The sequence below is a fragment of the Oryctolagus cuniculus genome, chromosome 1, assembly GCF_051225735.1.
Source record: "Oryctolagus cuniculus isolate XC-2025 breed Fujian yellow rabbit chromosome 1, ASM5122573v1, whole genome shotgun sequence".
Classification (NCBI taxonomy): Eukaryota; Metazoa; Chordata; class Mammalia; order Lagomorpha; family Leporidae; genus Oryctolagus; species Oryctolagus cuniculus.
Window position 1 is genome coordinate 135,575,488 of NC_142867.1, and position 12,536 is coordinate 135,588,023.

Sequence of the window (12,536 nt, forward strand, 5' to 3'; positions counted from 1 at the left end):
CATGGCAGGGAAGAGACATGACACTTCTGCCTCCTGCCTGCCCCTCTGGGGCCATGGGGGCACGCGATTTCCTGATGCGAGAGGACCCGAGTCCTCTACCCCATGTGGGGGCTTTCATCACTGCCTTCTGTCTTTAGTACTGAGTGCTGCCATGTGTTGGGGTGGGAAATGGCCTGGACAGAGGGCCCGAAGCCACCCAGTTGGTACCGGAAGGAGACAGAGGGAATGTTTAAGTTTCTCAACACAGCCTTTTGTGGTCTTGGCTTCTTTCTGTCTTGTGCCTCACTGTTGACAGAGTTTGGGTGTGGCCTTGTCTGGGGTTAGACTCATTAGATTCTTACACATAATTGGAACCAGAGTGTGGATTCGCTGCCTTTGGTTGAGTTATGAGTCCATATTCACGCCCTAACTGCAGGGCACTTCCTGGTGTACCTTCCTAGTACACGTTCTCTCAGCCTCTCCCGGGAATCCATGCTCTCCCTTGCTGTTGAGATGTTCACGGCTTTCCAGTGGTCTCCAAGCTTCCTCAGTCTGTTCTGTGTTTCCATGTAAAACTTCACATTTTTCTAGAAGAGTAGCCCTCCGCCGACCCTCTCGGCTGTCAGTGGCCGGGAGGTAGCATTGCTGGTGATAATTAAAGGCAAGTGAGCCGTGCTCTCCAGGAGATGGGCTGCACCTTGCGGCGGCCACACGGCAAAGCAGGCGTGGCAGGGGCTTCCGAGTGCTCTCAGCAATGTCGCGTCACCGACACACAAGGGGAGAACACACGAGGCGCGCCTTCCAGCGCCCACCGGCTGCAGGCGGCCGGCAGATGCGGGGATAGAGTCCCGGGTTTGGGTTCCCGCGCTGGCTCCATGAACGTTCTTAGTTCTACGCCACTGCTGTCCTTCTAAAAATTTCCTGGCACTCCTAGAAGCCAGGAAAGATTGATTGCCTTCCACACAAGAATGTTGGTTTGTATCGTTGAGTCCTTTATTTAATTACAACAACACATTGTTTCAATTAAAAGTTTGCTTTTGACAAAAATAACCATTTAAAGGAAGAGGAAAATGTGGGAAACTAGACAAAGTTCTGACAAACTGAAAACCCTCCACTTCCTCCTCTTCCTAAAATAACAACGACAACTATAGCCCTTGTGAGTCTCTCTCCTTCCCCCGATCAATTTGTTGATGCTGCCCTGTCAAAGGGCAGCTTCTCCACTCCCTCTCTTGACTGAAATCTAAAAGAAAACTCTTGCTACAAAGTCAAGGCAGGTGATCCATCAGGGCCCTCTAGGGCTCCAAGATGTGCGTTCAGAGTCGGGACCCGGAATCTGACTTTATACCCAGAGCGTGCTGATGTTTTTAGGGGCGGGTATTTGGGCACAGAGATCGAGATGCCTCTTGGCATGTCTGTATCTCACATCAGAGTGCTGGGTTCAAGCCCGGCTCTTCCACTGCTGACTCAGTTTCCTGTTAATACACCATTCAGGGAGATAGCAAAGGGTGGCCCAAGTGCTGGGCTCCTGCCACCCACGCCGGAGACCTGGGTGGAGTTCTTGGCTCTCAGCTTCTTCTGAATCAGTTCCAGTTCCTGTAGGCATTTGGGACTGAAGCAGTGGATGGAAGATCTCGCTCAGTCTCTCTCCCTCTCTGTCTCTCCCTCTCTCCCTTCCCCATATCCCATACCCCTGTCACCTTGCCTTCCAAAGAAATGAAAATAAATGAATAAAATCTTTTGTTGACTGTCCTTTCATTGGACAATTTCCTTTGCATAGGACCAGCCCTTAACATCTTGTTCTGTGGCTGTCAGGTTTCCTGCTATATTGAAGGTGTAAGAGCTAACGGTACCTGAGAGATTGTGGTATGCCAGCACTTTCGGTGTTCAATCTGTCCCAACCCGAGCCAGTCTCGAAGTGCTGGAAAAAGGATTCGCTCTCATGCAGCCCTGTTCGCTCTGGGATCCAAGCTCGCAGAGTTGGTGACATGGACTAGTGAGGATGGCTGACAGTGTGTGTGTTCAACACATTGAATGCATTGACTCACAACAATAGCACAAGGTCCTCTGACTGCTTCGATGTTACAAAGGAGAAACTTTTTCAGAATGATACAATTTTCCCAAGGTCACAAAAGCTACCAGATGGCAAAAGCCCGGATGGGAGCCCTGGCTCAAAGCACATGGTATTGATCACTCTACTAAACACCAATGTTAGTCCTGTGAGTGTAGGGACTGGGCCTTACACGGTGCCAGGCAGGTAGTAGGCACACATAGGCTATTAAAAACATTTATTTTTCATTTTATTTGAGAAGCAGAAGAAGCAGAAGACCGTCCACTGGTCTACTCAGATGTCCAGAATAGCTAATCATGGACCAGACTGCTTCCAAGAGCTGGGAACTCAATACAGATCTCCCACGTGGGTAGCAGGGACCCAAGTACTGGAGCCATCACTGCTGTCTCCCAGGGCGCACATTGGCAAGAAGCTGGAATCAACAGCTAAGCCAGAACTTGACCCCTAGGCATCCGAAATGGTGACTCAACCACCACACCAACGTGCCCACCCTACTCCCATGATTTTGCGATGTTTTGTCAGTGAAATTAAGCAGATGAATGAGTGCATCGAATTAAGAAAGGATGAATGAATCATGCGTGTGATACCAAGCCTGTGGTCTTGGTTTTCTCCTGGAAGACTGTGTCAGGGATTCAGGCAGATGAATTGCACAGCCTGGCAAAGACTACAGGCAGTTGGGCTCTCCTTGGATGCAGAAAAGGAGTCAGAACTCTTAGACACCAGTCAGTCAATTTGCTTGGCTGGTAGGAATGAATGTTCGGTACCATCTCCTAGGACTAACCTCTGTGCAATGCACGCATTCACAGTAGCAATTCAGTTAGGAGCACCAGCTAAGCAAACAACAATACATTAGGACAATTGAGTAGTTTTTTTTTTTTTTTTTTTTTTTTTTACAGGCAGAGTGGACAGTGAGAGAGAGAGACAGAGAGAAAGGTCTTTCTTTTGCCGTTGGTTCACCCTCCAATGGCCGCCGCGGCCGGCGTGCTGCGGCCCGCGCACCGCGCCTATCCGAAGGCAGGAGCCAGGAGCCAGGTGCTTCTCCTGGTCTCCCATGGGGTGCAGGGTCCAAGCACTTGGGCCATCCTCCACTGCACTCCTGGGCCACAGCAGAGAGCTGGCCTGGAAGAGGGGCAACTGGGACAGAATCTGGCACCCCGACCGGGACTAGAACCCGGTGTGCCGGCGCCGCTAGGCGGAGGATTAGCCTAGTGAGCCGCGGCGCCGGGGGAGTAGGTTTGTTTAATTCCAACTTTACCTATTATCCCTTACTACTACTGAATATTTATTTACTTAGCTTTTATTTGAAAGGCAAAGTGATAGAGAGAGAAAGGAAGACTCATACACAGATCTTCCATCCGTTGGTTCACTCCCCAGATGACGACAACAGCCAGGGCTGGGCCAGGCTGAAGCCAGGAGTCAGAAACTCCATCACCATCTTCCATGTGGGTATCAGAGGCCCAAGTACTTGGGCCATCTTCTACTGACTTTCCAGGTGCACTAGCAGAAAGCTTAGTCCAGAAGTGGAGCAGCCAGGACTTGAACAGATGCTCCGATATAAGATACTGGGCTCACAAGTGGCAGCTTAAACCATCATGCTACATTGGTGGCCTCCTACCACTAATTTTTTAAAAAATATATATGTTTTTATTTGTAAAGCAGAATTACAGAGAGGCAGAGAAAGAGAGAGAGAGAGAGAGCGAGAGAGAGCGAGTGAACTATGCCCTATCCACCAGTTCATTTTCCAAGTAGCCACAATGGCTGGAGCTGTGCTGATCTGAAACCAGGACCCTGGAGCTTCCTCCAGGTCTCCAACATGGGTGCAGGTGCCCAAGGATTTGGACCATCTTCTACTGCTTTCCCAGGCCACAGCAGAGAGCTGGATCAGAAGTGGAGCAACCAGGACTGGAACCAGCACCATATGGGATGCTGGCACTGCAGGCTACCTGCTATGCCACAGCGCCAGCTCCACTAATTTTTTTTTAAATAAATATTTTTACCTTAGAATAGCTTTAGATGTAGAGAAAATCTGAAAAATAATATAGAGGCTTCCCAGACACACCTCTCTGATTCCCCTGTTGCAAGCAATTTGCTTACTGCTTACTGCTTACTGCACATGTGCCACAGCTCAGGAGTGACCGTTGGCATCTATGAGTTAGACTCCTTGCTGGGTTCAGGTGTTACTCATTTCCATCAGCATACGCTGCCTGACCCAGGGTCAGGTGTTATCCATAATGGTCAGGTCTTCTCAGTCTGCCTGTGTGGGTTTCTCAGACGTGTTGTTGTCCATGATCTTGAGGACACTGAAAATGCTGGCTGGCAGGCATTCTGTAGGACGTCTTCCCTTTAGGGCAGGTCCATTGTTTTTCCCCTGGTTAGCCTAGGGCTCTGGGTTTGAGGAGGAGGGCCACAGAGGTGGGGGCATTTCTCTTGACATAACATCAAGACTAACACTAAGTTGTACTATGCGAATTAAAGGTAAAACTAGTATTCAAACAGTACTTTATACTTTGTGTGTCTGTATGGGTGCAAACTGTTGAAATCTTTACTTAGTATATACTAAATTGATCTTCTGTATATAAAGATAATTAAAAATGAATCTTAATGAAGAATGGGATGGAAGAGGGAGTGGGAGATGGGATGGTTTGCGGTTGAGAGGGTGGTTATGGGGGTAAAAACTGCTATAATCCAAAAGCTGTACTTTTGAAATTTATATTTATTAAATAAAAGTTTATAAAAAACAAACACTAAGGGACTGGTGCTGTGGCATAGCAGGTAAAGCTGCTGTCTGCTGTGCCGGCATCACATATGGGTGCCGGTTCAAGTCCTGGCTGCTCCACTTCCTATGCAGTGCCCTGCTAATGCTCCTGGGAAAGCAGTGGAAGATAGCCCAAGTCCTTGAGCCCCTGCACCTGTGTGGGAGACCCAGAGGAGGCTCTTGGCTCCTGGCTTCGGTCAGCACAGCTCCGTTCATTGCTGTCACCTGGGGAGTGAACCAGCGGATGCAAGACCTCTCTCTCTCTCTCTCTCTGCTTCTGTGTAACTCTGCCTTTCAAACAAACAATAAAATAAAAATAAAGAAAAAAGAAAAAAGAGCTAAAGGTGCCAAGTCATTTTCTTTTAAAAATTAAAATAAAGACTAACACTAAGTATTTTGAGCTAAATCTTTATTTCTTGTTTAAATCTTTAATTCTTTCATTTGAATAGCACCACACTCTTTTCAAGTTTGCTGATGGCTTCAGCTGAGTCTCATTGAAGACAACAAACTTCCTTGTTGACTTGTTCCGTCCTAAGTAAGTCTTTAATAGCAGTACATTTTTGCAAGGGAGCAGCTCTGCTTGCCCAGTTTGGCATGTCCTGGAGAAGGAAAGCTTGGCTGTGCTGATCAGGTGAGTGTGTTTTCCTGGTGATGGACAAGCAGTGGTATTTCCAGCTCGCTTGCTTGCTTGCTTGCTTGCTTGCTTGCTTTCTTTCTTTCTTTCTTTCTTTCTTTCTTTCTTTCTTTTTTATTTAGAGAGAAAGTGGTGGGGAGGTGGGAGAGAGACATCAGTCCTATCCACTGGTTCACTCCCTAAATGCTCACAATGGCCAGAGATGGGCCAAGGTAGAAACTGGGAGGTGGGTACTCAATCCAGGTCCCCGTGTAGGAGGAAAGAAAGAAGCCAATTATTTGAACCAACACTGTTGTGTCTCAGGGTTTGCATTAGCAGGAAGCTAGAACTGGGAGCCAGAGCTGGGACTTGAACCCAGGTCCTCCAGTACAGTCTTGGACATCCAAACTGCTAAGGTAAAAGCCTGTACTCATGTCTAGTTCTGAACAGTGCAGTTGTCCCCCAAGGACTTGATGAATGCCACGAGGCAATGTCAATCATATTGATGACCCAGATAGGTGACACTGAGCTTATGGGGCCAAATCATAGGGAAAACAGAAATGCATGTCTGGTTTTTTTCATAGTTGGCCCCCAAATTATACATTTGCTTATTTATTTATTTATTTTTAGAATACAAAACTGCCAATAAAGATGGCTTCTAAATTGCTTCTGTCTGGGGACAGACGCTTTCCTGGGCACCACAGCCAGCCTCTCTCCAGGGTGCGCCTGGGCACAGAGCTCTCCATTTCTTCTCCTGGGAGTGTCCGGCTCAGCTGTGCCTTGGCTCACAGACTGAGACCTATTATCTCCATTTGAAACTACTTCGCTGTTGGGTTTCAGTCATGTTTTATCCACATTCATTAAACATTTCTAAATGGTTATAGATTTCAGGAACGCCGGCGAGCCTCAGACAAATAGGCACTTTCCAAATGGCAATCACTCCTGCGCTCTTGAGAAAGCCGGACGGAGCAGTGCGGTTCTGGAGTTTGTCTCGTTGCATGTTATTTTGTTTATTCTCTTTATTTGTTTTCTGTTCGCATGTCTTTCTAGACAGAACAGCACTCGGGAAAGGCGAGACAGCATTGGAACTGTTAGTTGAAAATCTCAGTTTAAGGTGCAGTTGTTTTGCCCCGTAACCAACAAACCATTCCTTAACCTCTTTTCTTTTTTTTTAAAGACTTATTTTATTTATTTGAAAGACAGAGTTACAGAGAGAGGTAGAGAGAGAGAGAGAGAGGTCTTCCATCCACTGGTTCACTCCCCAAATGACCGCAACAGCTAGAGCTGAGCTGATCCAAAGCCAGGAGCCAGGAGCTTCTTCCAGGTCTCCCACATGGGTACAGAGGCCCAAACACTTGGGTCTTCTTCTGCTGCTTTCCCAGGCCATAGCAGAGAGCTGGATGGGAAGAGGAGCAGCTGGGAGTAGAACCGGCACCCATATGGGATGCCGGTGCTGCAGGCTGGGGCTTTAACCCACTGTGCCACAGCACCAGCCCTCCTTAACCTCTTTTCAATGTCAGTTCATGAAGTAATAAGAAAAGATAGCAGCTTTATGCTGCCGTTAGGAGGAGGAGAAGAAAGGGGTTGAAGCAGAGGGAAGAGGGAGAGAGAGAAAATGATCCTGCTCCTTTGAAGACAAACTCTGATCTGGAAAGCATCAGTGCTGGCTGGGTTGACGACATTGCCGGGAAAATGTCTTTGCTCTGTTTTCCCATTGTCCCTTTGCACCTTGCGTCCCACCCCTTCTTCTATCTCATTCCTCGGTGCCTTTCCCTGGTATGGAGCCACTTCTTGGAACCGGGGTGTGCTTTTCTGGCTGCAGTCTGGAATTTCCTCTTGAATGCCGGAACTTGGGGTGGGAAGTCCTTCTGGCTTGGCTCCCCCTGTTTTAACTTCAAACAGTGTTCTAGCTTTGTCGCCTGTCTAGGTAGAGCTAGGCTGGCCTTCCAAAGTGAGAACTGGTTGCTCTGGCTCATGGAAATGCGCATTTCAGTCTGCATCGTTACAGCGATGGGGGCCTGTGCCTATGCTGATACTGTGCCCAGCCAGAGTGGCTGTCGAGATGTGGACAAACACAGGCGTGGTCTCACATGTGGCTTCTGATCATGTATGTGCTTGCCCAGGGTGGGAAAGGGGATAGATGATGATGACAATGACATATATTCAGTACCTACGTGATACAGACTGTGCCAAGCATTTACACACATCATCATATTGAATCCCTACAGTTGTATTGGGGTTTCTGTTATTTCCATCTTGTATTACAGAACCAAGGTTCAAAGGAGCAAAGGAACATGTGAAGATCATAGGTAGCCAGAAAGAGGTAGGGCAGGGTATAAACCCGGTTAGTCTGTGTTTTGAGCTCTTTTAACGACTAAATTAAGTTTAACAATATCTGATGTCAGGTGTTGAGGGATGGGGTACAGGTGTCTGCTTCGTGTATATCTTTGAGTTCATGCGTGTATATGTGTTCATGTGCATGCATTGTGTGTATGTGGTTTTCCCAATGTGTGTCTGTCTGTGCATGTGTGTTTTCCAAAATACAATGGTGTGTCACATACTGACATTTCAAGCACTGATGAGCCAAATCTGTGATGTGGTACCCTTAGGGTATATTGCCTAGCTGTCTTAGGCTATGAAGTATTACCCAATGACACATATCTCAGAAGCCTATCGTTAAGTGGCGTATGGCTGTATATAAATGGATGCATCTGTCCATGCACGTGCTTATTTGTGAATGCATGTGTGTGTGTGTGTGTGTGTGTGTGTGTGTGTGGAGTGCCCTGTGTAGGATTTTAATGCTGCTGAGGAAGACGCTTAATTAAAAACCAAAGCTTGACATTTCAATCATTCACACACGTCTTTCCATAGACGATGACTCTAGAACATGCTACATGGTTGTCCTGACAAATGGCTTGGGGTCTTGGAAGAGAACCAGCAGGAAGGAGCCACATGGTGCAGAGGTTTTGCCCACTTATGGTAGCCTGTGCACTACCACCGCTCATAGCCTGATTCTTGAGCATTGGCTACATTTTCCTGAGTTGAGCGTCTTTTCTTGTTTTTGAGACATTGGGCACTTACTGAGAAAATTCAAAGGAGTTGTTTTCAGTTTATTTTTATTCTTTTCAGCTAAAGCAAATGTGTCCTTTTTAGGACCATCCTGAAAAATAGAGCCAAGCCTTGAGCATGATTGTGAAACTGCAGGAGACCTCCACAGGCAGCAGCTTCGTGATTCCACCACGGGTTTAAGGCATGTCAAGTGGCAGCAACCTGAAAGTCACAACAGGATTCAGTGTAGCGTTGGTGCAAATGTGTTTGTGTGTGTATTATGGATTGTTCAGTATTTCAGCAAAAATGCTTATAAAGGTGACTCTGTTGGGTGCTGGGACATGATGGAAATGGTTGGCCTGGACAGGATGGTTACCACTGGCACGAGTTAGCATAACTAATGCATAGTTGAGTTTATTATTGCCTTTAAATTCTCTATAGGCCACGCCCTCCCTCACTACCTGTACCCAAGCAGACAGTTCCCACTGCTCGCCCCTCCTGCTCAGTACACCACTGCCAAACTCTTAGCCTCATGGAGCACTAACAAGGAGGAAAATTCCTTTTCTTACAAAACTAAGTCTGGAGTCAGGTGGCCTTAGGGTTGCTTTGGCAACTTAGCAGTATCAACAAGCTTTTCACTCCTCTATCAGCATGTTGGCTGAGCCTTCAGGCTTGCCTCTCGTGGCCCAAGATGGTTTTAGGTAGAGACACAACAATGGCCCAATAAGAGAATATTTCTTCCCACTGTTGCTTTTAAACAGGGAGAGGGAGTTTTCCAGGAAGTGAGTCCAGAAAACTTTCTGACAGGTCCCCATGGGCCAGGACAGGGTGCCATGGCCATGGGCTTGTTCAGAGTTGGTAAATTACAACCACCTGAGGGCCCCATCTGAGTCATTTGTTTTGGCTGAGCCCATGAACTAAGAATGGTTTTTATATTTTTAGAGTTGGAAAAAGAAAAATAGTATTTCATAACAGATGTGAAATTCAAACTCCAGGGTTGCATTGACGAGGGCTGCTCTTGAGCTACTCTGGAAGAGACTAAGTTGTACTTGGAGCAGCAGGAGCACAGTTCAGAGCTGGGGAGGTACATGGGGGAGGAAAGGGCCCGATGCAACTGGTAAAAGATACTGTAGGAGATCAGGAGGGCCTTGAATGCTGAGCTGAAAGGAACTGTTGACGTGAAAGGCTTTTGAGCAGGGTATGAGCTGTTCTACTTGAAAGGCGGAGAGAGAGAGAGAGAGAGAGAGAGAGCGAGATCTGCCACATGCTGATTCACTCCTCAAAAGCTCACAACAGGCAGGGCTGGACCAGGCCAAAGCCAGGAGGCTGGAACTCTATCCAGGTCTTCCACATGATGGCAGGGACCCAGTCCGTTGAGCCATCATCTGTTTCCTCCCCAGGCGCATTAGCAGGAAGCTGGATTGGAAGTGGAGCAGCTGGGACTCAAACTGGCACTCTAATGTGGCAATGCTGGTGTCCCAGATGGCAGCTTCATCTGCTGTGCCACAATGCCCATCGTGAAAACATGTGAATTTCTGATTTTGGTGAGCTCTGTGGCTCAGTCCAGGCTCCTGTAACAAATGCCTTAGACAGGGTACTTTATGAACAACAGGGGTTTGTTCCTGATGGTTCTAGAGACTGTGAATTCCAATATGGAGGCACCAGCCAACTTGGTGTCTGGTGAGGGCTCTCTGCTTCCTAGATGGTGACATTCTGGCATGACCTCACAAAGCAGAAGGGCCAAGGAGGCTTCTACTTCTTTTGAAGGGCATTAATCTGATTTATGAGGGTGGGCTCTCATGACCTAATTATTCCCTATAGGTTTTACCTCTTCATACTAAACATTGGTGGTTGGGTTCCAATATATGAATTTGGCAAGAGGGGTGTCGCTCCCCCTCTTCGTGGAGGAACGACACAGGACCCTGCGCTGTTCTTTCATCTGCTCGGCCCTCCCCGGGTTTGCTGCTGGTTCTTCCCGGGTTGGCTACCGACCCTTCCACCTCCGTGGAAGGGTGGTTCCCCCTGCCACCTTCCCCACTTCCGCGGGGGAGTGGCACACCGCCGGCCGGCTCTCTCGGGGGCTGCACAGGTGTTCCTTCAGATAGATGTTCCCCTTAGATGTTCCTTGTGCATGTTGTCTCTCTCCTCCTTTATAGTCCTCTTCCGCCAATCCCAACTCTGCTACCCACACGCCGAGTATGCTGCTCTCCTCCAATCAGGAGCAGGTCCTGCAGTTTATTGGTTGAACTGGAGGCAGCTGAGTAGAAGCTGTTTCCTCCTCTCCCAGCGCCATATTGTGGGAGAGCAGATGCATAGAATAAGTCTTAATTCCAGTAACTTAGTCTAGTCCGAGTTGCTCCCAGTTGCTCCTCACAGAGGGGCACAAGCATTCAGGCCATAGCATTGTGTTGTCTAACACTAAAAATACAAAGGGAGCCCGCCAAGCCTGGCAGAGAGCTCAGAGGGCACAATGTGGCATAACGGATTTGAAAGTGTATTTTATTTTCACTGAGCTATTTCAAAACAGAATTGTCCATAAGAAATTATAAGACCTCATATAAAAAAATCTCTATGTCTGGATTTTCCCACATGACAAAAATCAGTGGGAGTTGAGTTGGGACTGTTATTTTTAGATTCTCCATGATGTTTACCACTGCTTGGTATTCTTTGGACATTGAGTCAAGTGTGAGGCGAGTCCTATGGCTATTTATCATTGCTGTGTCAGTTACAGAAGGTGCTAGCTGCTGTAACAAATAAAGGTCAACACTTCCAGTGACTTAATACCCAATACATCGAAGTCAACAGCCTACTTGGTCCCAGGCTGATGTGTGGTCTGGGCTTCCGCAGGGCACGGCAGCCTCAGGTCAGACTTCTCATATGGTGGCTCAGGACTCTGAGAGCGAGTACTTTACTACAGAAGGAAGATGTTCTGTCAACTTTTATGACCTAGTTCTGGAAGTCACGGTGTCACTTCTGTAGAACGCTATTGTTCCAAGCACTTGCCAGCCTGTCTGGATTCAAGCTGAGGGATCCTAGCCCCCACTTCTTGATAGGAAGAATTCCCTGGCTTAAGAGAAATACAGATGGTTTGTAAATTGGCATCCTTATGTGGATAGCACAAAGAAGGCCATTCACTGGACAAGCGTACACTTTCATCAGGAGCTCCAAATTTCTCTAACTTGTTTTCTGTTATCACCTCTCACCAGTCTGGGGAATTAAAGTGATGAAGAGCAATTTTAATTGCTCAAAACTGAGAAATATGCTACCCACCCCCCAGGTAATTCCTTTAGAAGTCTGGATTCCTTGTCTTAAATTGGAATGCATTAGACTTAGTGGCAATGTGGAATTTTGCCTGGTCCGTAGCCCTGTCTGGGTCTATCACATAGCTTCTGTAGGTGATAGCTCCCCAAATGTGTGTCGACTTTATGCCTGGCTTTGGACAAATCAGTCCCCCTCAATCAGAATTCACAATGATGAGATACACTTGAATCTACACCAGAGAAATCTTCAGCCGAGGTTCACAAAATTTGTCTGTGGTCTTGGTGGGAAGCAATGACTTATAGTATTGATTTTTCACTAATTTCCGATTGAAGCACAGAATTCCTTTGGTTATGATGTAGGCAATCAACCCCAATAATATTATTATGACCCTGGGACTTTGCCAACAAAAGGATTTAATGATATTACCTATGTTATTACAGTTGCAGTATTTTGAAATACTACTTATGTTCATAGCTGTTTTGAAATTCTGCTATTAGATACGCTTTTAGATGACGTGTAGCTGCACACTTCTGACTACAGACTCACACATCTGACACAGCTGGGCAGTTTTTCAGGCAATTCTTCAACAAGTCATGGTTCAACCACCACCCATGAGGTCCTGCATTGCCATCTTGTCATCAGCCACATACAAGGGTACTTCAAAAAGCTCATGGAAAAATAGGATTAAAAGTTTATTGGTACAAAAAAAAATTGAAATCCATGCATAGGGTTTATTTTCTAAGAACTTTTTGAAGACCCCTTCTATGCATTGATTTTAAAACTTTTTGCAGTAGAATAAATTCATGTTTTGA

At 46.9% G+C, this 12,536-nt stretch overlaps 1 long non-coding RNA gene across 3 annotated transcripts in view; it reads left to right on the top strand.

Annotated features, from left to right (window-relative positions):
* The first annotated feature begins 5,287 nt into the window (after positions 1-5,287).
* The window catches only part of LOC149128650 (uncharacterized), a 58,428-nt gene continuing 51,179 nt past the window's right edge, over positions 5,288-12,536 (top strand). For all 3 annotated transcript variants that reach the window (XR_016222325.1, XR_016222328.1, XR_016222309.1), the window contains exon 1: positions 5,288-5,433. This is a non-coding gene — a long non-coding RNA (uncharacterized LOC149128650). The remainder of the gene's footprint in view (positions 5,434-12,536) is intronic.